Below are 25,759 nucleotides of genomic sequence, written 5' to 3'. Positions count from 1 at the left end.
AGCACGTCGGGTTCCATCCACCTGTGGCTTGGAGCACAGGAGCGGGTACACTCTGGTTTGGAGCACAGGACAGGCCCCGTGAGGCAGGGAATCTGGCAGTCTTCGAAGTGCCCGCCGAGGCTTGGGAGACACAGACACAAAGATATTCCACTGCATTCTGGAGACAACCTGATCCTTCTAGAAAGTCCATGGCTGTGAACTGCATGAGGACGGGACCAAATGGAGTCTGGCAATGTGACGACGCCTCGTGAGTACTAGGAAAAGTTATAGGAAGCAGCCGGTGTGGACGAAAGCTGAGAGCAGGTGGGGTCCCACGGGGGGGGGGGGTGTCCTGCTGCACTGTAGCACTGTACTTACTGTGCTCCCGTCTGGGCCTCACCTGTCATAGCATCCTCCATCATAGAACAACCAGAGGCACCTTCTCATTTCCAGCACCCCCAGGGCAGGGCGACTGCACTAATGGAGAACTATGGCTTCTGCGTGATTTCAGACCTGCAGTGACATTTCTGACCCGCCCATGACAGCAGAATTTCCCTCCACCTGGACGCTGGCTGCACACACCTGGCCATCCCAGGGGATGTTCCAGTCCCTGCCTACGTGTCTGTCAGGGGAAGAGGGAGGTTTTTCTGAAGGATCTGTGCTGACTCTTCTTTTGGGTTTGAGTGAAGAGGGTTGAGCAGATTTTCCTAGAGGCATCGGACTGCAGAGGGGCAGAAATACAGATGTGAACTCTAGGGCCACAGTCCTTGACCCAGCGCTCATCCACTTCTGGGTGAAGAACGTCCAGGGGTGCCCGGGGGGCTCAGTCGGTTAAGCATCTGCCTTCGGTTCAGGTCATGATCTCACCCTTTGTGAGTTCAAGCCCTACCTCAGGATCTCTGCTGTCAGTGCAGAGCCTGCTTGGGATCCTCTGCCCTCCTCTCTCTGCCCCTCCCCTGCCTGCATGTTCTCTTTCTCTCTCAAAAATAGATTTTCAAAAAAAGTTTAAAAATTAAAAAAAAAAAAAAAAAAGAAGAGGGACGTCTGGGTGGCTCCGTCGGTTAAGCATCCGACCTCAGCTCCGGTCATAATCTCACAGCTTGTGAGTTCGAGCCCCACGTCGGGCTCTGTGCTGACAGCTCGGAGACCAGAGCCTCTTCAGATTCTATGTCTTTCTCTCTCTCTCTCTCTCTGTCCCTCCCCTGCTCACACTCTGTCTCTCTCTGCCTCTCAAAAATAAACATTAAACAAAAATTAAAAAATAAAAAAAATAACCAAACCCATGACCACAGCCCCATTGGCTCCGCGAGCCAACAACACTGAGCCCTGGATATAGGAAGTGCATCTACAGCGGGGGACCTTGGGCTTCAGGGGAACAGAGCAGTGAGGACAAGGTGTCCAAGGGCAGGGATCCCAGACCGAGCATGGCAGGTGGTCACACAGTCCCGGATGGGGAAACTCAGGAGCTCCAGAACAATATTTCAGAAGGAGGTAAGAAGACTTAGTCTCACAAAACAGTTCCCCAGAAAAACACAGGTCCCTCCAAACCACCACAGAGAGTCCAGGCCCAGCAGGTCTCCATTAGCCGCGTGACGAATGACGTCTTGAGCCACCTCAGAGGGACACGTCTGGATCCAGGAGGCTCGCCAGTGTGCATCTCACCATGGGGACGTCTCGGAGGGGACACCTCTGCGCACAGCTCCAGAGGCTGCTCAGGGACTTACAGGAAGCCAGGGCTGTGTGAGAGCTCTGGAACAATCCACACACAGAAGAGAAGGTGCCGTGTCCGGCCAGGGAGCGGAGTCGCTTTGTCAGGGGGGTGGGAATCATGCCACAGACCAGCACCGCTGATGTGCCGGGAGACAAGGGGCGGAGAGAGGAAGGAGCAGGCAGGAAATAAACATAAGATGAACTACGCAGTCACCCAGTGGGTTACTACACCCCCCCAGGAGAGGCCGGTGCAGCGGCTGCACGGGGGGAATTTCCCAAGGAGCCACCACGCGTCATCGCGGCCCACACGACCACTGGTTTGTCACTAACCCACAGGGCCCCCTGCCACAGCCAGCAGCAAGGACATGGTCTTGCTTTAGGAAAAAAGGAGCCTCGCGGACACTGTCCAGAGCCTAGACCGGAGCTGGCAGGCTCTGCAAAGTCCCCAGTGACCACCAAATTGTCCTCGTCACAAACACCATGGAAAAGAGTGTGTGTTCTGGGCACGGCCAGCGCGGGCTCGGATCCCACGGTGTCAGTGAGAATCAGGACACTCACAGCAAACACTGGGCTGTCTCCATCCACCCTTACTGTCCCAAACCACGGTGAGTGCGAGTGTGCAGTTGTGTGCCCGCACACCTTTAGCTACAAATGTATATACACACATACGCCTGTGTGTATACGTGATATGGGCCGTATAAATATGCAGATATTATAGATGCATATAAATATGTGTGTATATTATGTATGCACAAACATATAAATATATAGATTATGTATAAGATTGCATATAAGTTTATATGTAAGTTTATATGTGTGTATACAGTCCATACATAGATGTAAATATGTATGTAATACATAAACATACATAGATCTAAAACTATATAGGTATGTGTATATATATAATGCCTTTATGCACATTTTATTTTCTTAAGTTTATGTATCTATTTTGAGAGAGAGAGTGTGCACACATGCACATGATTGGGGGAGGAGCAGAGAGAGAGAGAGAGAGGGAGGGAGGGAAAGACAGAATCCCAAGCAGGCTCCACGCTGTCAGCATGAAGCCCGACATGGGGCTCGATCTCCTAAACTGTGAGATCATGACCTGAGCAGAAATCAAGAGTCCGATGTTTAACCCACTGAGTCACCCAGGCGCTCCTTTATGCACATTTCAAATTAATGGTAATGGCTCGTCTTTCCAAATCATCATGAGCTAGAGACGAAATCTCTTTGCTAATGTGGCACAACTGCCCAGCGGCCCTTCAGGTCCCCAGTCTGCAGGAAGGGGGCAGAGGTGGCCATCTAGAAGTAGTTTGGGGTGCATCGCTGACGGCTTTTCTCCCCTGGACTGATGGTGCCCACGAGCAGACGAAGGGCAGAGAACACTGCCACCCTCTCCCTCCCGGTGGAAGGATGGGCCACAGCACGAGTTCACACAAACAGGCCAATTGAAGCGATTTGCTCCATTGCTCAAATGTTTCACTGAAATTCTTTTGTGGCAATTCAATTGATTCAGGAAAAATCCACACTTGGCTTTGTTTGTCCCTGGAGAATAAATGACCTTGTCCCGCTCCCGACCCCACCAACAGCCAGAAGAGAAATATGACGGGAGCGGTTGGCAGCCAGGAGGTGGTGACCGCGACTCCGCAGCAAACCCCACTGCGTGGGTCTCAACCTCCTGCTGCAATAACTCTGTTTCATAAATATTTAATATTTCAGCTATGTTTTCTTAAACCAAAAGTTGACCCTTTTTCAAAGTAATCATATAAGTGATCAGTATTTGCACTGCCTGAGGAAATAGGAAATTTGCACCTGGTATGTCTGAGCCACAATTAAACATTTATACATGTTGTTCACATTGCTTGTCGTTAGACCTAACTTGCCACCGCTCTCTGCGTCCGGTTCCCTGCTAGAAAAATGTTTCCTCTTTGAAACAAAATCACCCATGAAAATTATACTTGTTCTGGGAATGGTAGTGTGCCCCTCTAAGATTTTCTAAATGGTCTTTTCAAGGAGGAAAAAGTTTGCCGGGAAAATGCACTTGACCTCACTTGGAGAACTCCAGATCCAAGGGCTCCATTCCAATTATCATGCTCCAGTAGGGTTTGTTTGCATGTTTTGTTTTTTGCATAATTCAGTTCTTAAATAACAACTTTGCCTCCAGACTATTATTCCTCCCTTGACTAATGTCCAAGGGGGAGGGAGAGGCAGACAGTGGGACAAAGAGATGGTGAAGAATAGAGGATGGCCGATAGAAATAAGGATAAAGAGAATTCAAAGGGTTTCCAAAGCCATAGGCTTGCATTTGAATGGTCTTTCAAAGGCTGGAAAAGGAACTCCTTGGGTCTTTTTCAGCCTAAGACTTAAGTAAAATCTTTAACAAAGGAACGTGACCCGCGTCCAGGAACTTAGAACGGTCCCTTCCTTGGACCTTCCTGTCCACACTCAGAGTTTCTGTTTCCAGGACGCTGGGTTTGATTTCGCCCATTCCGTGTGGCTGCTAGCCTCCTCCCAGTGAGGTCCTGAACGGCAGGTCTCCGTGCGAGGTCCTTGGGAAATGTTCTGATTGGCCGTTCATTTTGCCTGTGTTGTATTTTCAACCATCATTTTTTAAAAAAAATTACTTAGGGGCGCCTGGGTGGCACAGTCGGTGAAGCGTCCGACTTCAGCCGGGTCACGATCTCGCGGTCTGTGGGTTCGAGCCCCGCGTCGGGCTCTGGGCTGATGGCTCGGAGCCTGGAGCCTGTTTCCGGTTCTGTGTCTCCCTCTCTCTCTGCCCCTCCCCCGTTCATGCTCTGTCTCTCTCTGTCCCAAAAATAAATAAAAAACGTTGAAAAAAAAAATTAAAAAAAAAATTACTTAGATGTGCAACAAATATCAGTGTGAACATAATGAGTTATGATAAAGCGAACAATGTGTAAGCACCAAGTCATTAAACAGAACATTGTCAAGATCCCAGAAACCTCTTCAACACCCTTTCAGGCTCGGCCCCTCCTTCCTTCCCCTGTATCAATAGTCTCTACCTGATTTGCTTGGTAACCAGTTCCTAGCTTTTCCTATATCAGCACCGCATAGTTATTCACTGGTCAATACTAAGCTTAGGCTCACATTATTTTCTTCTTCATATAAATGAAGCCATCCCCTAAGGAAGCTTCCAGGTCCAGCTTCTTGCACACAACACACCACACTGGTGAGACTCGGTCACACTGACGGGTAGAGCTGTGCTGTCTTCCAACTTTTGGTTATTGCAAATGACCGAAGGGCTGAGCAGTCTTAAATATATTTGCAAGCGCATTAGGGCATGAGCTGCCTTTGGGTATTTACCTAAGGGTGCACCCACTAGAGCCTGTGGGCGTTCATCTCACTCACAGCCGCTGAATGGTTTTCTGCGGCATTGTTCCCATTGACGTTCATATCCGCGAGTGTATTAGCAGCCCCGCTGCGTCATCTCCTTGTCAACACTAAGTATTTCTAGTTTTACGTTTTAGCCATTGGCTATCAGTATCCCATTGTGGTTTTAATTAGTAGGAGCATAACAGCAAACATTTTTTGTAAACAGCATTCTTGCCTTATTTTATAGCGAAAGCCAACTCTGCAGGACAGCTTTGTTGTCAATCAAGTGAGGACAAAGCTTATCTTTATTTCTGGTTCCTATTCTGTACCATTTGTTGTATGCCCATCCTTGTGTAAATATAACCTGGACCTGATTACTGTGGTCTTGATATCTGGGAAAGCAGGGTTTCTATCTCGTCCCTCATTGTCAACTAATCTTTGACAAAGCAGAAGAGAATATCCAATGGAAAAAAGACAGTCTCTTCAGCAAATGGGGTTGGGAAAACTGGACAGCAACATGCAGAAGAATGAAATTGGACCACTTTACCCCATACACAAAAATAAACTCAAAACGGATGAAAGACCTAAGTGTAAGGCAGGAAACCATTAAAATCCTAGAGAAGAAAACTAGAAACAACCTCTTTGACCTCAGCTGCAGCAACTTCTTACTTGACACATCTCCGAAGGCAGGGAAACAAAAGCACAAATGAACTATTGGGACCTCATCAAGATAAAAAGCTTTTGCACAGCAAAGGCAATGATCCACAAAACTAAAAGACAACCAATGAAATGGGAGAAAACATTTGCAAATGACATATCAAATAAAGGGTTAGTGTCCAAAATCTATAAAGAACTTATCAAATCCAATACCCAGAAAACAAATAATCCAGGGAAGAAACGGGAAAAATACATGAATAGATACTTTGCCAAAGAAGACATCGAGATGGCCAACAGACACATGAAAAGATGCTCAACGTCATTCATCATCAGGGAAATACAAATCAAAACCACAATGAGATACTACCTCACACCTGTCAGAATGACTATAATTAACTCCGAAACAACATGTTGGCGAGGATGCAGAGAAAGAGGAACCCTTTTGCACTGCTGGTGGGAATGCAAAGTGGTGCAGCCACTCTGGAGAACAGTATGGAGGTTCCTCAAAAAATTAAAACAGAGCCTATCCTATGACCCAGCAATCACACTACTAGGTATTTATCCAAAAATACAGGAGTGCTGATTTAAAGGGGCACATGCGCCCCAATGTTTATAGCAGTGCTTTCAACAATAGCCAAAGTATGGAAAGAGCCCAAATGTCCATCAACTGATGAATGGACAAAGAAGATGTGGTTTATATATACAATGGAGTATTACTCAGAGATCGAAAAGAATGGATAGAACTAGACTGTATTATGCTAAGTAAATAAGTCAGTCAGAAAAGACAAATATATGGTTTCATGACTAAGTGGAATTTAAGAAACAAAACATGAACACAGGGGAAGGGAAGGAAAAGTAAGATGAAAACAGAGAGGGAGGCAAACCATAAGAGACTCTTCTATTTTTTTAGTGTTTTATTATTTTTGAGAGAGAGAGAGAGAGAGAGAGAGAGAGAGAGAGAGAGAGAGAACACGTGACCAGAGGAGGAGCAGAGAGAGAGGGAGACACAGAATTTGAAGCAGGATCCAGGCTCTGAGCCGTCAGCCCAGAGTCCGACACGGGGCTCGAACTTGTGAACCACGAGATCATGACCTGAGCCAAAGTTGGATGCTTAACTGACTGAGCCACCCAGGCACCCCAAGAGACTCTTAAACACAGAGAACAAACAAAGGGTTGCTGGAGCGGAGGTGGGTAGGGGGATGGGCTAAATGGGTGATGGGCCTTAAGGAGGACACTTGTTGGGATGAGCACTGGATGTTGTATGTAAGTGATGAATCACAAAATTCTACTCCAAAACCATCATTACACTATGTGCTAAGTAACTTGATTTAAATAAAAGTTAAAAAACAAACAAACAAATAAAAATGAAAGCTTTGCCCGGTCTCAGCTTCCTTGAGATACTGACAGAGCAGAGGAAGGTGGGGAATGAGCTCACCCTCCTGCCGGGGCCTGACAAAGACAATTTGTCCTGTTAACCGGCTGTTAAGATGGTCCACATGCATCATTGCCTTCCCGTTCCCCTGTAGGGACCATATTCACTAGATTCTTCCACATACTTACTGCTTCTTTGTTCTTCATTCTTGCTTGTCTCTCTTACGTGGGGATCATTTTTTCCTGCAGCCAATGAACACCTTTAGTATTGCTTTGTGTGCGCATGCCTTCGGTCGAGTGTGTTTGCCTGGAATCTACTGACCTTCATCCTTGGAAAACAGTATTGCTAGCTTAGCAATTCTTTTCACACCGCTGTTTTCTATTCCTTTGTCTGTCTGTCTGTCCGTTCACTGAGCAGCTTTATTACTTCTTTACCTACGTTTCTGGCCACAGTGCCCTGGGTAGGACCCGACCAGCCAGTGGAGAATAGAGATGCTTACAGCAGACATCCTTCCCTCATTCCTGCTCTTAGGATACAGCACTGAATTTCTCAGCATTAAGTGTGATATTGGCTATAGAGTTTTTCAAAGATGTCCTTTATCACCTTGAGGAAGTTTCTCTCTGAGTTTGCAGAGAACTTTTATCATTGACAGGTGTTGACTTTTGTCAAATGCTATTTTTTCATCTATTGAAATGACTACATTAGTGTTTCTCCTTTTTTTCTGTTAATATGGTGAATAATGTTAATTTACATATACAATTTTCATTGCTCTTTGGGATACACTGTACTTGACCACGATGTACGTATACATAAGCACACATGTGTAGGCATGACATACATAGGAACGTAGTCTGTATTGTGTGCATGTGAACATGTGGTACGTATAGTGTGCGTGTGTGTGTGATGCTGGATTGGCTTTGCTAATCTTTTGTGATGAACATCTGTGTCTAGATTTGCAAGGATATTGCTCTACAGGTTTATTTTCATGCCCTTGCATGCTTTTGATTTCAGGGCTCTCCCAGGCTGCTAAAATGACTGGAGAATTGTTCTCCTATTTCAGAAAATGTGTACATGGTTGTCACTTGTTTTCTTGCTTATTTACTAGAATTTGCTGGTGGAGTTTGCACCTGTGCACCCGGATGGTGATCTTGTGACAACGTAACTTGCCTTCAGGTCACAAGAACACCATGTCCACGTTCAGTGGAGCGTCAGTGCTCTAACCATCACTTACTGACCACGCTAGGGACCACCTAGCTTCCACAGGCACTGGGAACACAGGCAGGGGCCATTCTGTGCAGAGCTGTGCACGACAGCTGAGCACAGGTCGTGCGTGAACAGAAGTGATATCTGAGCCTAACAGGGGAGGATGAGAACCAGTCACTGGGGTGATGGAGGAGCAGGAGGGAAGCTGGGGGTGGGCCCGGGGACCAAGCCTCGGCGGATCGACAGGGCCACGTGGCTGAAACGAGGCTGTGATATGCGTCAAGCCCCTTTCTGTTTTGGAAACTTGGGGCCCCGATGTATGTATGGAGCTCAGAAACTCCTCCTACATCCTAGCTAGGTTCACCTTCTGGATTTTCCCCTGTAGTCTCCAATCCCTACTCGTCTTCCATGGGTTATTCCAGAGGGGAAAATCGTATGCTAAATTCTAGAGGCAAAATGGTCTGTTTGGGAACCTGCAAAGGGGTCTGTCAGCCAGAGTGTAGCACTGAGGGGGAGGCCGTGGGAAAGACTGAGAAGCTGAACACATCAGCGACGGGCAGACCAGGCTTCCACCTCCAGGAAGCAGAACATTACCATGAAGGCCATGGGAAGTCATCAGAGGGAGGCTGCGGCTTCTGGTGCAGGCAGCTGGGCAGAGGGAGACCCGAGGCTCCACGGATGCAGAAGAAAGAGGCTGTCCAGGGCATCAGGAGAGAGCAAGCCTAGGCTGGCACATGGTGTGCTCAACAAGCCTGCGGGACACCCAAATGGGAGGCCCCTGGGCGGGTGGACAGGGGTCTGGGGCAGGAGAAAACCTACAGACAGACACAGAAATGAGATCTGTGCATCACCTGTGCTGTGGACCGAACGCTGTCTCTCCCCGGCACCCCACCCACAGTAGGGCTTACTGGAGACAAGGTGCATGTGGATGTAACGGAAGTTGAATGGGTCATGAGGGTAGAGCCCTGGCATGACAGGATCAGTGTCCTTGCAGGACAAGATGGCAGAGGGCTGGCCCTGAGTCCCTGCTTCCCCGAAGACAGGCCATGGGAGCACGCGGCGAGAAGGCCGCTGCCTGGGACCCAAGAGGCTCAGCACAAAACCCACCCGCCAACACCGTGAGGCTGGACTCCCTGCCTCCAGGCTGTGAGAAGTACACCCGTGTTGTTCAAGCCGTAGGGAAGGCGAAACTCTGCCTCCGTCCCCCTAGGTCACCGGCCAGGCCCCAGGTCACAGGGGAAAGCAGGGACATGGGCCTCAGGGAAATGAACACCCAGAGAGCAAACAGGCCCGAGTGCGTATGGACGAAGGAGAGCAGGAACAACGGGAGGGGACGGGAAGGTAAGAGCTATTTCATCAGGGTCTGCGTGTGCCGGCTTCTCTTGGCCCCGACGCCCTGCGTCTCTGGTGAGAAGAGTGTTTCCTCCCTCCAGGTGCAGGGAGGGGATCTTTCACATGAGAGTTTTCTCTCCTACTTTTAGGAAGAAAAGTGAGGGTCAGTGTCCTTCTTGCTCTGCTGTTTTTCAAGCATCTTCAGCTCAAAATGAGCATTATGCCAAAGTGGCCTACTTTGGGGGAGGGGGCACATTCTGCCACCTTTCAAAGCCCGCCAGCCCAGGGGTCCTGTTACGTAGCCTGAACAGACCACGTGTGCGCAGAGTTCACCCGCAGCATGGGAGTGGCCGCATGGCCACAGCGAGGAGAAGCCAGAGCACCAGAGCCAAGAGCGACTCCAACGCTCAAGGCATCGCGTGAGCAGAGCCCCCAGGGAGCTCAGCAGACCCCAGTGATAAGAGGAGGCCAAGGTCAGCCCAGGGAGGTCCGGTGTGATCACAGGAACAAAGTGTCCTCAGGCACATGGCTTCTGACCAGAGCCTCTGATGGCTCTGCAGAGCCCTCCCAGCCAGAATGTGCCAGAACCTGGGAGTAGGGCCAGGCGGTGACAGGGACACGTGGTTTCAGGGCCCAGGTGTGCACACAGATGGCCCAGCTGACGGCCACTTCCCTGAAGGCGTCTCTTGTGGTTATAACCCAGGGTTATAAACAGACTCTGAGAAACTTGACAGAAACCCCTGGGGTCCCCCGACTCACGGAGGGGGGAGCTGATGCCCGCAAGGCAGGCCGTGTGCAAGGGACAGGGACCCGGACGCGTCAGAGGTCTGGGGCTGAAACCACACATGTGGTGAGTCCCTTGGCTCCTCGCGGAGCTCACTAGGGGAGAACGCGGACCAAAGTCTGGTTGTAGATACTCCTTGCAGGACTCTGAGGGTTGCGTAGTAGATTCTTGAGGCTGTGATTTTCCAGTCTTCTCTGTGTGTCAGTAGAAGACAGTGCTTGGAAAGAAAGGTGCAGTTATAGAGGAACATGGCTTGAAATAGAAATGCCCCCCACACCAAATCGCAGTGTCCACAAAGTCGGTCCAAGAGTGCACGGCCGAGCATGGGGCGGGGAACGCCCAGTGCCCAGATGCAACGCCCAGTGGGAAACCGGCTCCGTGGCCACCTGGTGATGGAGAATATCTTTCACTTTCCTGAACCTTGAGTCTCCTTGCCTCTGTGGTGGAGATTTCGGTCCCTGGCCTTGCTGGGGATGTGTGAGGGCTAAAAGGGATGAGCTGAGATAGCCGCATGAAGGGCCTCGCAGAGGGGACCGTGCACGCTGGTCCTCGGAGCCCGGCCCCTCTGCTCAGACTTCAGTTCGAAAGACCCAGTGCACACCAGCAGGACCCATGTTGGGGTTCGCACAGGTTTACATGGACAACGTGGCCAAGCTGAGTCCACAGTGTGATGCCGTGGGAAGGAAGCCCATGGTCTTGTAGGCGCCCAGCTGACAGAAGATTCGAGGGAGCTCAGAGGCAAGGCCCACCTGCCCCTCCAGCCCACCCTGGCCCACGACCAGCACTGATCAGCCGTGTCACACCCGGCACTGTGGGGTGCTGGTGGCAGGCTGCATTCAGACCCTTAACCACCAGACGCCTTCTGGGAAAAGAGGCCAGGAGAATAGGCGGTCGGGGACAAGACCAGCAAGAAACAGACGGTAGAAGACGCATTTACCTGGACGGTCTCCTGGGACAAGACTTCCTGGAGGTTGGTGAGGAGAGGCGGCAGGCCCCCGCATCTTCGGGCCCATTGCAAATCCTGACGCACAAACCAGCCAGAACGGGGCCAACCTTGGGGACGGTTACAGACACAGAAATTGCGTTTTTCTGAGTATTGGCACATAGTACCTGGGGAAAAAATAACCCACTTTAGTGCAGATCCTTCCTCAGTAGTGAGATGGGAGCTGTGAGAACAGGTACCCTGGGCAGGTCCTACGGGAAAGGTCATTCCCGTGATCCAGGGGAGCTGGTGGCTGAGCCAGTATGGAGAAGCCACAAAGCAGCAGAAAGCAGCAGAACCCCGACCGGGCTCCCTGCCTGCCCGCGGTGGCGCCGCCACCCTCAACAACTGACCTTCTGATTTAGCAAAACAAAATGAGAGCCAAGCCAGCCTTTCCCTCATTCCGAAAGATGTGAATCAGAATCCCACAAAATCTGCGCAGGAACCTGACTCCCATCCAATAGCGCTAAGCATGAACCACAGCCCCACGCAGCTGGGTGAGCAAAGAGAATCAAGCAGTAATCCGTGTAGTCAGCAATGTTCTCCCATGTGCAGAACTCACTGCAACATCCATCCAAAAGAGAATGTTTTATTTCCCTACTTTAATTTTTTAAAGGAAGTTTCAGATGACGGCGCACTCTGCAGTCGGAAGTACTGCTTTCGGTCAAAAACCAAGATGGCGGAATTTTTAACGGGACAATGGGAGGAGAGAACAGAATGGAACAGGAGAAAACCTCCTCCGCGAATTAGATGACCCGCTGGAGAATTTCTCCCTCGACTGCTGAGAAAAGGGGGAAAGAGAGCAATAGAAGTAAAATATAAACTACAAGAAAATGCTTCTGTGCTCTAAAACCTAAGTACTGAGAAGTGCAGGCTCTGGGGCCACAGTCCCTGGAGTTCAAGTACAGCCGCACTGCTGTCTCCGTGCCCGGTGAGCTCACCACCTGCGGGTCTGTCTTCACCATCAAATTGCCGAGGTGCCTGCGGAGGACACGTTCCAAGGACAGAAGAAGTAATGGAGTCCTCAGTACATTGTGTGAAGAAATAATAGCTTTTACGAATCTCAGAAAACACCAACAATCACCATGGAAAACTTGTGAAGAGATGTATATCTGCATGTAACATATAAAATTTCTGAAGTGTAAGACTCACCATAAAGCTACCGTAAATCTTCTAACGAGATACACAGTTTGACTGGAAAGGAGTAAGAGTGGGGTGGCTTCAGACTTCCCTCTTTTTCGTGGGGGCAGTATGTCTCTTCTCTCTTCTCCTGCCCTTGTTTACTCAAGCCACGCGGTTCCCCCTACACCACCTGCCGTGATGGCCGCCTTCTAGGGGCATGTCCTTGCTGCCTGTCCTCAGCCACATGCTTCTTCGTTGATGGAAGAATATGGAGAAAGCCCACCGTGGTTTCCACAAATTCTTGGACTGTCATGAGTATAACAGAGCAGGCGAGCGTGTGCCCCACTGGAAAGTGTGTATGTATTTGCCACTGACCATCAAAAACGAACATGGTCAACGCCACGCCTTCTTCGCAGGAACATACAAAGCCTGAAACACTTTTGTTTTTAAACAACAAAGAAACAGTAAATAAACCAAGCATCTAATCTGAAAATTTAGAGGGGAAAAAACAGTAAAATTCAAAAGAAAAGAAAAATCAATACAGTTAAAAATACAAATGAAGAGGGGCGCCTGAGTGGCTTAGTCGGTTAGGCATCTGACTTTGGCTCAGGTCAAGAACTCACGATTTGTGGGTTCGAGCCCCACATCGGGCTCCATGCTGACAGCTCTGAGCCTGGAGCCTGCTTCAGATTCTGTGTCCCCCTCTCTCTCCGCCCTGCCCCTGCTTGTGCTCTGTCTCTCTCTCTCAAAAATAAAGATTAAAAAAAATTAAAAAATAATAATAATAAAATAAAATTGAAAAACTACAGATGAAGAAAGAAATCCCTTTAAAGTAGTGAAACTCATAAATTTTGTCTGTGGGCTTCTCATTATCATGACAAAAACTGATAATAAAGAAAGTTAAACAAATTTAAAAAACATACATGTTCTAATCAAACAGGGAAAAAGGGAATGAAAGCAGAGATAATCCCAAACAGGAAGTAAATTTCACAAAGGTGGCTAATACCTACAAAATACCCTATAAAATTTGGAATTAATATTTTGATGCTCATAATGCTAGTACGTTCGAACCTATATCTTTAAAATCTGCATCATCAGTAGCAGCATGAGGTCAGGAGTCTTGGTCTGTCCCATCCAGAAATTACACCCTGAGCCTCTGGAAAAGTGCCTTGGCACACAGCTAGGGTTCAATCAGTATCTGTTGAATGAATGAATGCGCGATTTACTAAGTGTAGGGAGAGACAAAAGGAAATCTTGGTGAAATTAAACATATCTTAAAAAGCAAATGCTTCCAAACTCATTTAAGGAAATACTGGAAAATATAAACACACAATAACTGTGAAAGAAACAGCACTAAAGGCAGCTAGACTAAGGTGATTTCCATCATATGGTATCCAATAGTAAAATACAGATTTAAATGGACCTGCTGCATATATCCACACGAAAAGATTTCTATAGGATTTATCATGAAAAGAAACAGCCAAGTTACACATTCGGAATTATTGAATTTCTCTGAAAATAAAGCAGAGAGGAAGATGACGTATTTTCACGAGGGCTTACATACGCTTTGAAACACACGGGAGAAAATACAGAGGAATCCACACCCAGGTGATGGGAGCAGGAAAAGCACTGCAGGAATTATTACCAGAGGCTTCTGCTTTACCTGTGTTTGTAAAAATTCATATAACAAAAGTATATCCGTATCTAGCTTTTAGTTAGAAATTAATTTAAAAGATGAAATATTTAAAGCTGCCCAAGAACTAACTTCATAAAATACACCGGGTCCAGGCATTCGTATGAGTAGGTTATTTCAGAAGAGATCATTCTTATGCTATTGAAATTATTTCAGTGCCCAGAAACTTGGAACAACCAAAAACAACATTTCTAGAATGTTGAATTCTAGAAAAAGTGCATTTATTAATTTGCCAGAGTAGGTCCAAGAGAAATAAACTACATGATTATTGTAATAAATGTTCCAAAGGCCATTTGGCCAAATTCCGCATTAATTCCTGACTTTTATGAATTACTTATAAAATAAGGACAGAAGAATATTTCTAAAAATATTTTAAAATAAGATAAAGGAGCATCTGGGTGACTCAGTCAGTTGACCACCCGCCCCAACCCTTAGTTTCAGCTCTTGGTTTCGGCTCTTGGTTTTGGCCCAGGTAATGACATCATGGTTCATGAGATCGAGCCCCACGCTGGGCTCTGGGCTGAGCATGGAGCCCACCCGGGATTCTCTTTCTCTCTCTTCCTGCCCTCCCCCCATCCCTCTCTCTCTCTGTCTCTCTCTCTCAACATAATAAACTTTAGAAAATAAAATAATAAAAAATAAATAAGATAAAAAAGATTTATCTCGAATTATTAGCCCTTCCTATTAAAGCAAAAATTCTCATAACTATTACTTTTGAAGTCAGTGCAACTTTTTAAAATATGGGGCACCTGGATGGCTCAGTCAGTTAAGCGTCTGACACTTGATTTCAGCTCAGGTCGTGATCTCACGGTTGATGAGTTTGAGCCCTGTGTCAGGCTCTGCACTGACAGCACACAGCCTTGTTGGGATTCTCTCTCTCCCTCTCTGTGCCCCTCCCCTGCTCATGCTCTCTCTCTCTCTCTCTCTCTCTCTCCCCTCTCAAAATAAATAAATAAGCTTAAACATTTTAATAAAAAATAAAATATGATACAGCAAAATATAAAGAATTTTTGTTATAATTTTTTATACCTGATCTGACTTAGAGAATCAAATCACAATGTATCAGGACAAAGTGTTTTAATGTTTGTTCATGTTAGTAGACCCAAAACTGATCACTTTATCAGAGTCAGTAACCATCAAGTACAATGTAAAAATGCAAAAGATCCCATTTATGATAGCAACAAAACTACAATATTTCTAGGAAAAAAATAGCCTAAAACGTGCGAGACCTGCGCAAAGAAAATGTACAGAGTGTGGACGTCACAAAACTTGCACAAATGAAGTTGCATCATGTTTCCAGATGAGACCTTCCAGTATTTATGAGGATGTCATATTTCCCTCAGTTTACTCGACAGGTGTAATGTAATTCTAATAGAAATCACAAGTAGATGGTTGTTTCTAAAGCTATTTTGTCAAAGAACATGTACAAAAATATTAGAGAAAAAAATTAAAAATAAAATAAGATAGCAGAGTAATAAGGACGCTTGCCCTATAAAATATAAAGCACACATTTTAGCAATATTCATTAGAATAACATCAATGTCACGCCCACACACGCAAAGGCAGAGCGCCAGAATAAAAACAAAGTTAAGAAGCAAGTCCGAGTACATAGAGCTACTTAAAATTGAACAGTGGGATTTCAAAGAAATTAGAAAAAGATGACATTTAATAAATGATGTGAAGAAAGTAGGGAACCGTATGGGAATAATATTTAGGTCTCTGTTTTCCAACCTACATCAAAATACATCTTTGGTGAACTGAAATTTAAATGTAAAGTAAGCCAGAGCTGCATTCAAAGAAAATGCAGATGACTTTAGTATGTAGAAGAAAGATGACTTTAAATGTAATACCAGATGAAAGAGAGAAAGAATATATTTCACTATATAAAAATATAGAACTCGGGGGCTCCTGGTAACTCAGTCGGTTAAGAGTCCAACACTTGATTTCAGCTCAGGTCAACTCAGTTCATGAACTCATTGTTTGTGCGTTCAAGCCCGTCATCGGGCTCTCCATTGATGGTGTGGAGCCTGCTTGGGATTCTCTTTCTCTCTGTCTCTCTCTCTCTGTCTCTCTCTCTCTCTGTCCCTCCTCTGCTTCTCTCTCTCTCTCTCTCTCTCTGTCTCTGTCAAAATAAACAAATAAACATTTAAAAAAATGAAAAAAATATAGAACTCTAGATCAGCAAGCACCATAAACAAAATTAGAAATAAACAAGGCCTGGGGAAGCTATTGATGGCACCTACAGCAAAGGTTTATAACCCTAACGCATAAAAGTTATAGCAAATCTACAGAAAAAGGCTATTGTGCAAAATCAACTCACCAAAGGGAAATTCTGTATAGCCCATAAACATATGGAAAATATTCAATCTCAAGAGCAATCAAAGAAGTGTGAACTATTAACAACAATACAAAAACCAAGTTAACAAAGTAGATTCGTTTTCAAGTGTTTTTAATCTATTAACAAAAACAGTAAGCCACACAATGTCCATATAAAAATAAAAACCAATGCTCACAATGCATTGGATATAAGATGCCCATTTCTGATTTACTAAAAGAAAAAAAATTGAAAACCAGCCGTATTCAGATACTTCTACGACCTGTAGAATTCTAATTAACAATGAAAGATTAAAAGTGTTCTAGTAAAAATAAGGAAAAGCCAATACACTCACTCTTCCCACAATTGCTTAAATTCTTCCAGAAGGGTAGCCAATGTACTAACACAGAAAAAGAAAAACAAAAAAGTATTTAAGGGGAACTACTCTCCTAATCACAGGGGGAGGCAAGAGCTGAAGCATAGTGAGTGTTCTTGCAAACTCTCCCCCGCATAAAATGATAATCTAGATGAAATGCTAAAAACAGCTACTTAAAGACATTTAGAAAGCAGAAAGGAAAGGACAAAGGCCAGGGAAGGGTTCATGTTATTTAAAAAAAAAAAAAAAAGACAACTAAAAAAATGTGAGAATATGAATTTGTGGCATTTGGAGCCCAAGGGGCTTTCCAACAACACTGCTGTGGTCACAGCAGCGGCAGCCCAGCCACCTCGAGGTGCAGGCCAACTCTGCACAGCCGGGGACACCACAAAGGACTCAACGGAAAAGCCGCAGAGATGGGGAGGGATTATTCCTGAAATTCAGCTGCAAGGTGAGCTTATGTGTTTGCTGCTTTGCTAACTGAGTGCATTCCCCAAACACGCGGTTCAAAGGGCAAAAAGCTAACGTCTACCGGGCTTGACATTTCAGAAGACAGAGCCTCAAGTGGTAGAGCTGCTGGAAACTAGCAGGACCCCTGGGAGCAAGGAAACCTTGGAAAAGCTGAGCCCCCAGGCCTGAAGTAAATCTCAGGCTAAGTCTTCGGTGGACTGCTAAATTATCTGGGCACAGGTTAATTGTCCAAATGCATTAAGAGCTGGGAAAAATCAGTTTTAAAAATGACAATGAAATATAAATACAAGCAAGTGTGATGTACAAAGGTAGGCTGTATATCCACACTGGGAATTCATAAAAACAGAGTAGAGATTTCAGTAGCTGTATAAAACACAAAAAGCAAACTTCGTCATCAGAGGCCCAGCAACTGACCATGTGAGAACAAGAAAAATAAACACTCAGAATGCAGTAGACTCCGGAATCACTATACCGTACTCTCCACAATGTCTAGTTTTAAAACCCAAATCAGTAGACATATGCAAATAAACAGAAAAGTGGAATCTCTCCACAGGAAGAAAGGCAGCCACTGGAAAGTGACCACGGACGGCCTTGATGTTGGCTTTAGCAAGCAAGAGCTTCAGAGCAGCTCTTACAAAGAGAATTAAAGGATGAAAGAAAAGTGGTCTTGCTAACAGGAGACAGGAAATTGCAAGTGAGAAACAGAGCTGTAGAAAGGGAAATTCATCACTAAAGAGTAGAGCAATGGATTTTAAAATCCATTCTAAGGACTCAATAGTGGATTGGAGATGATAGAGAAGAAAAACCGGTTACCTTGTCTACAGATAAATAGACATTAACGAGTCTGAAGAATAGGTAGAAAAAAAAATAATAATGAAGAGTGAAAATCATAGGATCAAAAACAAAAACAAAAACAGAGGAAAGCTTCTTTCAAAAGATCTATAAAATTGAAAAATCTGCACAAATAAAACAGAGAACGCAAGTTACAGAAATCAGGAATAACAGAGGGGACTATTACGGGCTCTACAGATACTAAAATGATAAGGGAATCATAAAAATAATGTTATTTCAATAAACTGGACACCTTAGATTGAAAGATATCCATGACCTCTGACCAAAACCCTCACCAGAGCAGACAAAAATGACCAACAGTGATAGAAAAAGACACAGAACATCAGAATTTCTACCTGCATCTACCAAGAAAATTCAAAACCTTCCCTCAAAGAAAACGCCACACCAAGAATGCATCAATGTCAACTTCTATGAAACATTACAGAAGAAATAACTCCAATTCTTCGGAAATTGTTTCAGAACACAGGAGGAAGTGGAGACACTAGCCAGTTGGTTTGATGAGATCCATTTTCACTTGGACAACAGAGCCAGAGACGCTGCGAGGGGTGCCACGAAACAGAAGCCCACGTAACCACACACACAAAAAACCCTTCATAAAACATTAGCAAATTGAATCCAACAATATATAACAAGGGTAACACATGACCAATTAGTGCTTGTCCCAGGAATGCTAGGTTACTTTTCAAAAATTATAAAATCCACCATATTAAAAAATAAAAAGGAAAACCAGGCACTCTGATCTCCACAGATGCAGAAAAACTACTGGGCAAAACCAAGCTACTCGTGATAAAAAAATCTCAGCAAAGATTTTTTAGGGAAAGAAAGAGACTTCATTTGGTTAAGGACATCTATGTAAAAGTCACAGCGAATGTCATTCTGAAAAGACTGATGGTAGGGTTATTGGGTTAGGGTTATAGGGCTTTAGGGTTAGGGTTATATCTAGGGTTAGGGTTAATGTAACTGATGCCACAAGTCAAGAAAACAAAATAAAAGGTGTGCAGATTAGAAAGAAGAATTGAAACTGTCATTTTTCACAGTTGAATTGGTTGTAGAAATGAAAAACACTAAGGAATGTACCTAAAAGCTACTGGAACTAAGTGAATTTAGCACTGTTCTTGAAAGCAAGGTCAGTATAGAAAAATCACTCCATTTCTGTATACTGGCAACAAATGATTGGAAGTTAAGTAAAAATTTAATTTACAATTGCATGCACAAATGTTAAATAATTAAGGGTGAATCAAATGGAGTATGTGTAAGACTCATCTATTGAAAACTACAAAACTTTCCCCAAAGACTTTAAGTCCTAAAGAAATGGGGGCGCCTGGGTGGCTCAGTTGGTGAAGCATCCGACTTTGGCTCAGGTCATGATCTCACGGTCCGTGAGTGCGAGTCCCTCGTCGGGCTCTGTGCTGACAGCTCAGAGCCTGGAGCCTGCTTTGGATTCTGGGTCTCCCTCTCTCTCTGCCCCTCCCCTGCTTATGCTCTGTCTCTCTGCCTCAAAAATAAATAAACGTTAAAAAAGAATTTTTAAAAATAAAAGAAATGGAGAGACATAGGGTATTGATCGATTGGAAGACTCAATACAGGAAAGATACAGATCCTCTTTGATTGCTTTTTCTGTTCAACACAATCCCAGTCCAAATGTCGGCACGTTTTTAGGGTAGACATTTGCAAGAGGACTCAAGAATGTCTATGGGGATGCAAAGGATGAAAATAACTTTTATAAGAAGGAAAAATAGTTGGGCAGTCGGCTGTGTTTGTGCAAGTCCTCTGAGAAGCCAGTGGGAGGGTGTTACTGGAGGAATCGTCTTTGTGAGAGAGAACAGGGGGGCAGAGGTCGGGAGCTCTGGAAGCCGAAGTCAGGACAAGTGGATGTGAAGCAGGAAGAATCCAGAGGAAGCAGAAGGAAGGCAAGCTGATGGAACCACCAGCGGCTGCTGTTGAGGTCTAACAGGTTGTGTCCCGCCTGGGGACGTCCTTGAGACAAGCCCCCAGGACTTCCATGAAAGAGCCTGCCTCCGTTTCTGAGTCACTTGGCACCGCCTGGGAGCGTGTGGTTGGAGCAGCCTCCCAGCAACGCAGGATGGATTTAGGAGCGCGGCTGGGCCCGCGGTCGATCACACTCCCCAAGTAGGAGGTCCACGAGGCGCCTCCCGATGGCCGCCACACGTACACTAACCAATTTCAAGACTTACCATGAAGCTACAATAACTGGAACAGTGTAGTGTTGGCAGGACAGGGATACAGATCAATGGAACGGAGTAGAAGGTCCAGAGATGGACCCGCACATAGATCTTCAACTGACCTTTTTGACAAAGGCACCACTGCCGTTCAATGGACAGAGGAATACACGTCGAACAGATGGCGCTAGGACACCTGCATGTCGACGTGGGGTAACAAGTGGTAATCACACGCCAAAAGCAGCTTGAAAGTGCTCCCAGACCTAAAAACATAAAAGCTAATATTATGAAACTTCTAGGAAAAAGCATAAGAGAACACGTTTGCCATCCTGTGGCGGCCAAGGATTTCCTAGAAAAGACACAAATAGATCATGCTTCTAACAAAACCCATGAAGTAGGTACCTTTACAACCACGTTTACGTGTGAAGAGTCAGCTGGTCACCTGCCCAGGCGCATGTCCCAGAAGCAGCAAACGTGGGGCTCAAACCCAGGTGGCGAGGCTCAAGGACCACGGCGACCCAACTCAGGCCAACTGATGCCAATTTCAGGAAAAACCTCAATGTGGGTTTTTTTTTTTTTTTTGAGGGGGGGGAGGTTCATTGCTCCAAAATTATTCTAAGGAGTGGAGGAAAAAGACACAATAACAACAAAGAAAATTTAGAGGAGGAACACTGCCCTCTGTAATTCTAAAATACGTTGTAAAAATACCAAAATTCGAAGTATCAGATGGGCACCCAACCAAGCATAATCCAATGAAAATATCCTCAAATGAGCCTTCGTATCAGTCAAGGTGGTGTGACAGAACACAGCACATGTCTCTGGGCCGGAGAATCGCTTAATCCAGGCGATTCCACTTCTGCAGGCAGAAGTAACTGGATAGCTACTAAAAAACAAGTTCACTCAGAATATGATCTCAAGCCATACCTAAAACATAAATGGGTTAGGAATCTGGGAGATGAAGGAAAGAATCAGCCTTATGTCCTGCTTTACTTACTAGTCCCGGAGCCTGGGGTCTCTCCACGCTGAGCAATGAGGGAGGAAAAGAGAGAGAAAACCCACTTGCCCCGAAGATCCAAGTCTGGACTCCACCTGTCTCCCAGCACCTGTCGGACACACCTCCCAAGCCAGTGGGTGAGAGACGGTAAATGGCCATGTGGATTTGCTCCCGGAGGACACAGAGCCTGCGGGCCACACAGCACCAGACCCAGCAAACTGTGTGCACACCAGGACCCCAACTGGGGTCCTCTAAGTGTGACCTTACATCAGAGAAGTGACCCCCGTGCTGGGGTGGCAGGTTCTGTCCTTGATTCCCATTCGCATGGGGTGAGGCTGGGGGACACACGAGCAGAAAGGTGGAAAGACTTTCACACTCCGTTAGCAAAGCCAACTCCAGAGAAGCCGGGTGAACATAAGCGTGCGACCGTCGGAGAGGGGTTATCAAACGCAATGTGCCCTGTGCTACAGTCTGGTTCAGCAGGGTTTTTTTTTTTTTTTTAATGTTTATTTATTTATTTATTTTGTGAGAGAGAGAGAGGGAGAGAGAGCAAGTGACCATGAAGGGGGAAGGGCAGGGAGAGGGAGAGGGAGAATCTCAAGCAGGTTGCACACTGTCAGCACAGAGCCAGAAGCCGCTTGAACTCACAAACCGTGAGATCATGACCTGAGCCAAAATCAAGAGCTGGACGCTTAGCTGACTGAACCACCCAGGCTCCCCTAGTCTGGCTCAGTTTAACATGATGGGGACATGTGACAACGCTTCTGATATGTTGCAAAACATCAGAATAAAATTATCCAACAATGTACACAGAGAAGGAAGGGAAAACACACAAATACTGACAATTTTCATCTCTGAAAGGTGCCAATGTTCATTTTTACGATAGTCCTTCTATTTTCCGTACTTTTTGAGACTTTTTCAACAAGCACGCATTACTCGTTACAGAAACCCCCGCATTCCCACTGAAACTACGGGCGTCCTAGTGGGCGGTGTCCATCTTTGCTTGGCTGTGCACGGGCTGAGCAGCAGGACTGTGCGTGCCGCACAGACAGCTCCGGCACCTGGGGATCGGCCATTTAGTGACTTCACGGGGAGAGGATGGGGACTGGTCGCTGGGCTGGGTGAGCTCGGGCAGCTCTCCAGGGGCAGGAAGCGCCCTTGTCCACTCCATCCGGGAGCAGCACCGTCTGGAATGCCAGCCTCCGCAGGAGAGACGTCTTTGGAGGAGACTGGAGTCTGTTAGCATGAAACACGGCAGGCGGCCGTGGAGGCAGGGCCACCATACCGTGTCGCCTCCATGTCCTCGCATGGGCCGACTCGGAGGAAGGGGACCCTGACCTCCCTCCCGGTGACGGGGGCAGGAGACTGCCTAGGAGGGTCTGCATGGGCTTTCCCGTCTCAAGCCTGCAGGTGCCTGAACACAGGATGCCTGGCCTTGTGCAGGGGCTGCAGGGGACAGAGGCTGACGGGTGGCTGGTACCTCCAGGGGACAAAAGGCCACAGGACCGCGGGTGTATATGCTCTGGCTAGTGCCGCTGAGCGCCATCCACATGGCACCAAGGACACGGAGCCCGAGGGAAGCAGACGGGCCTGGTACAGCCTCCTGGCTCCCCCTTCCTGCCTCGGCTCCCGGGGAGAGGCAGTGTCCCGTCGATCAAACCTTCCCCAACTGGTTTTGTGTTGTTTCTTCACACGGCCATTGGCAGCAGTGGTGTGCTGGCAGACGTGTGACAACCAGTTCTGTCTGTGGGCGAGGAGGGTGGGGGACATCCTGGTGTCTGTGACGACTTCCATGGTGTGGATACCCCCACCACGACCGCGCTCAAGCTTCCAGGGTAACTCAGGGCAGACGGGGCTGGGGAGACACTGGCTGTGGGAGCCCGTGAGAGCAGGCTCCAGCTCAGGCTGACACCGGGTGCACAAAACCGGGGCTCCCGTCCACCGATGGCACGAATAGAAACTCCTGCAACCCCTTTGGAAGAGAACATGGAGATATTCATCAAATGCCTTCAAAGTGACCAGGACTGTTAACCTAACAGCATAATCCCATTTCTGAACATCGAAAGACGCAACGGGCCGAATGCAGGGATGCGTGGGTCTGGAGCCACTGGTGGGTCCCCTCCCCCAAATCTATGTCCCCTCGGCTACCAGTCATGTTTTCCCATCGTGAACAATTGGAAGGTCGAAACCAAAAAGCGATATCCCTTTATTTAGGTGTCCCGAATTTCCTCACCGACTTTAGAGTAAAGCACACACGCACACACACGAGTTACAAATGAGGGCCCTGAACCCACGGAGGTGACAGCAATCACAGCCAACACGCGGGTTCGAGGGGCTCCCTGACGCCAGCAGCCCGCACTCAGCTGACACACAGGTGATGGGCGGAAACTGGTCCCGGTGCACTGAGTGTCGAGATGGAAGGGGCTCAGGCAGAGAGAGGACAAGGCACTGCCTGTAGCTCGGCTCAGATCTCTGACAGCTGCCCGAGACACAGCCTGATGAGCAGGAGCAAAAGGGAAAAGGAGACAGCCTTCTGAGGAGCTCATGACCACGTGCTTGTGGGGGTGGCGGAGACCAACGGGAGACTTGTGGGAGAACCACGCAGGCCTCCGGGAGTGGGCTGGACCCCCCGGGCCGGTGCCAGGCCAGCGCTGAGCAGGCGGACGGATGGACGGACAATTGAGCGGACGACCCCACAAGGCATGAGTGACGTGAGAGCCGGCTCTCTGCTCCCAGAGCTAGGCAAGCAGCCAGAGGCAGGGGGAGCTTCCTAGAACGCGCCGGCTCCCTCCAAGGGCACCCCGGCCCCGCACATCCTGCCCCCCCGCACCCCCCCCCCCCCCCGTCAGAGCGTGACAGTCACCGCTTCATGCCGGTTCCCCTACCCTTGCTGGGCTCTCCAGACACCACACAGTCTCATCCTGGCCCTGAGGCAAGAGCCACACAGCTCGTGATTCACCGCAGAGTGGACGTGGTCGGGGGGGGGGGGTCCCTAATCTACGTCACACTGTGGCCCCTAGCGCTAAGGCCCTGGCAAGGCTGTGCCCCCCATAACCGGCTGCTTCTCTGTTGAGCATGGAGACACTTGGGCACAGACAGCTGGCAAATATGTCCACAGGCATACTGACATGTGACCAAGGTCCGTCTATGGGGCAAACGCTGGGGAAGCAGCCATTTATCCTCAAGTGCCCCCTGAACACAGCCTGGCACTGTCCCCCCTGCAATCTCCCCAAATTCTTCCCAGCGCGGCCCAGAACGTGTATGAAACATGGAAGGTTCGTAGAATTCGGTTTCATTTGGGGAGGATGCCGGCCTCTTCTGCCCCCTTTTCCCCAGGAACGTTCACGCTTGACCATTAAAGAAAGAGGAACTCTACAGCCTGGGGGTGGGGGGGATGCACCCCAGCGCCCCCTGCTCCCCTGCTCCCCGCCAGAGCCCAGGCCACATTGCCGGCCTCCCACACAGACGCTGGCTCCTCTCAGCCGCCTGCAGACATTTCTTTTTGTTCTGTCAACAGCAGCAGTGAAAAGGGCGAGCCACCCTCCTCTCGGGTAATATTTTCACGGAAATTTGAATCGACTCCTGTTGGCTGAGTCTTCTCGGAGATACATAAGCCCTCTACTCTCCTTGGCCCAGTAAAACATGTTCGTGTGGATTTTATATCTTCTTTTAAACGGTTGGTTGGGAGCTTCTGGCTCCGCTTAAGGTCATTGACATTTTAGACACGATCGTTTCTGTGTCCCTCCACGTTGCCACGTGCACACACCCGTGTGCACACGTACACACACACGCACACACTCATCCTACTTCCAGAATCGTCACAGTCTTACCCACGCTCTACGTGTCTCAAGGGCGTTCCGAGAGAATCAGTCTGCCTGGTAAGTCTTCTGGGCACATTTCCACAATTATCTATCATTCCATCCATCTACCCATCTATTCCTTTCATTTCACATACTCATTATTATTTTCTTCATTTGCTCCTAACACTTGGGCGCTATGCTGAGTCATGCAACAAAATGTTGACCAAGACAAACCTGGGGCCCTGAACTCATGGAGTTTCCAGCCCATCAGAGGAGCAGGAGGGTATACGAGGAAGTACACATCCGGTGATGTCAGTTCAACGGTGGTAAAGGCTGAAAAGAAGGATGTTTTCCTCCCTATCAGCCAGCAAACAATCTCATTCATACTGAGTGCACCCCACCCTTTCTTTCTCATGATGCTGTGCTTTGCTTATATAATTAAATGGGGTTTTACCTGGCAATTTATACCCCAGGTTTCCCCAGAAGAACCCACAGATCTTACTGGCCTAACAGCATCTCAGGACAGTCAGTCGGCTCGAACAGTAACATGAGAAGTGGGCTTTTCCATCCATATATTTTCAGTGGTGGGGCAGAGATAATAGTGA

At 47.4% G+C, this 25,759-nt stretch overlaps 1 long non-coding RNA gene across 1 annotated transcript in view; it reads right to left on the bottom strand.

The window, feature by feature from the left end:
• Positions 1-1,162: 1,162 nt before the first annotated feature.
• LOC131493586 (uncharacterized) overlaps positions 1,163-25,759 on the bottom strand; it is a 65,979-nt gene continuing 41,382 nt past the window's right edge. The window contains exons 2-3 of the long non-coding RNA XR_009252766.1: positions 11,308-11,480; positions 1,163-1,826 (exon numbers count right to left, since the gene is read on the bottom strand). This is a non-coding gene — a long non-coding RNA (uncharacterized LOC131493586). The remainder of the gene's footprint in view (positions 1,827-11,307; positions 11,481-25,759) is intronic.

The sequence above is a fragment of the Neofelis nebulosa genome, chromosome 13 (genome assembly GCF_028018385.1).
Source record: "Neofelis nebulosa isolate mNeoNeb1 chromosome 13, mNeoNeb1.pri, whole genome shotgun sequence".
Lineage (NCBI taxonomy): Eukaryota > Metazoa > Chordata > Mammalia > Carnivora > Felidae > Neofelis > Neofelis nebulosa.
This window is presented reverse-complemented; position numbering and strand designations above follow the sequence as displayed.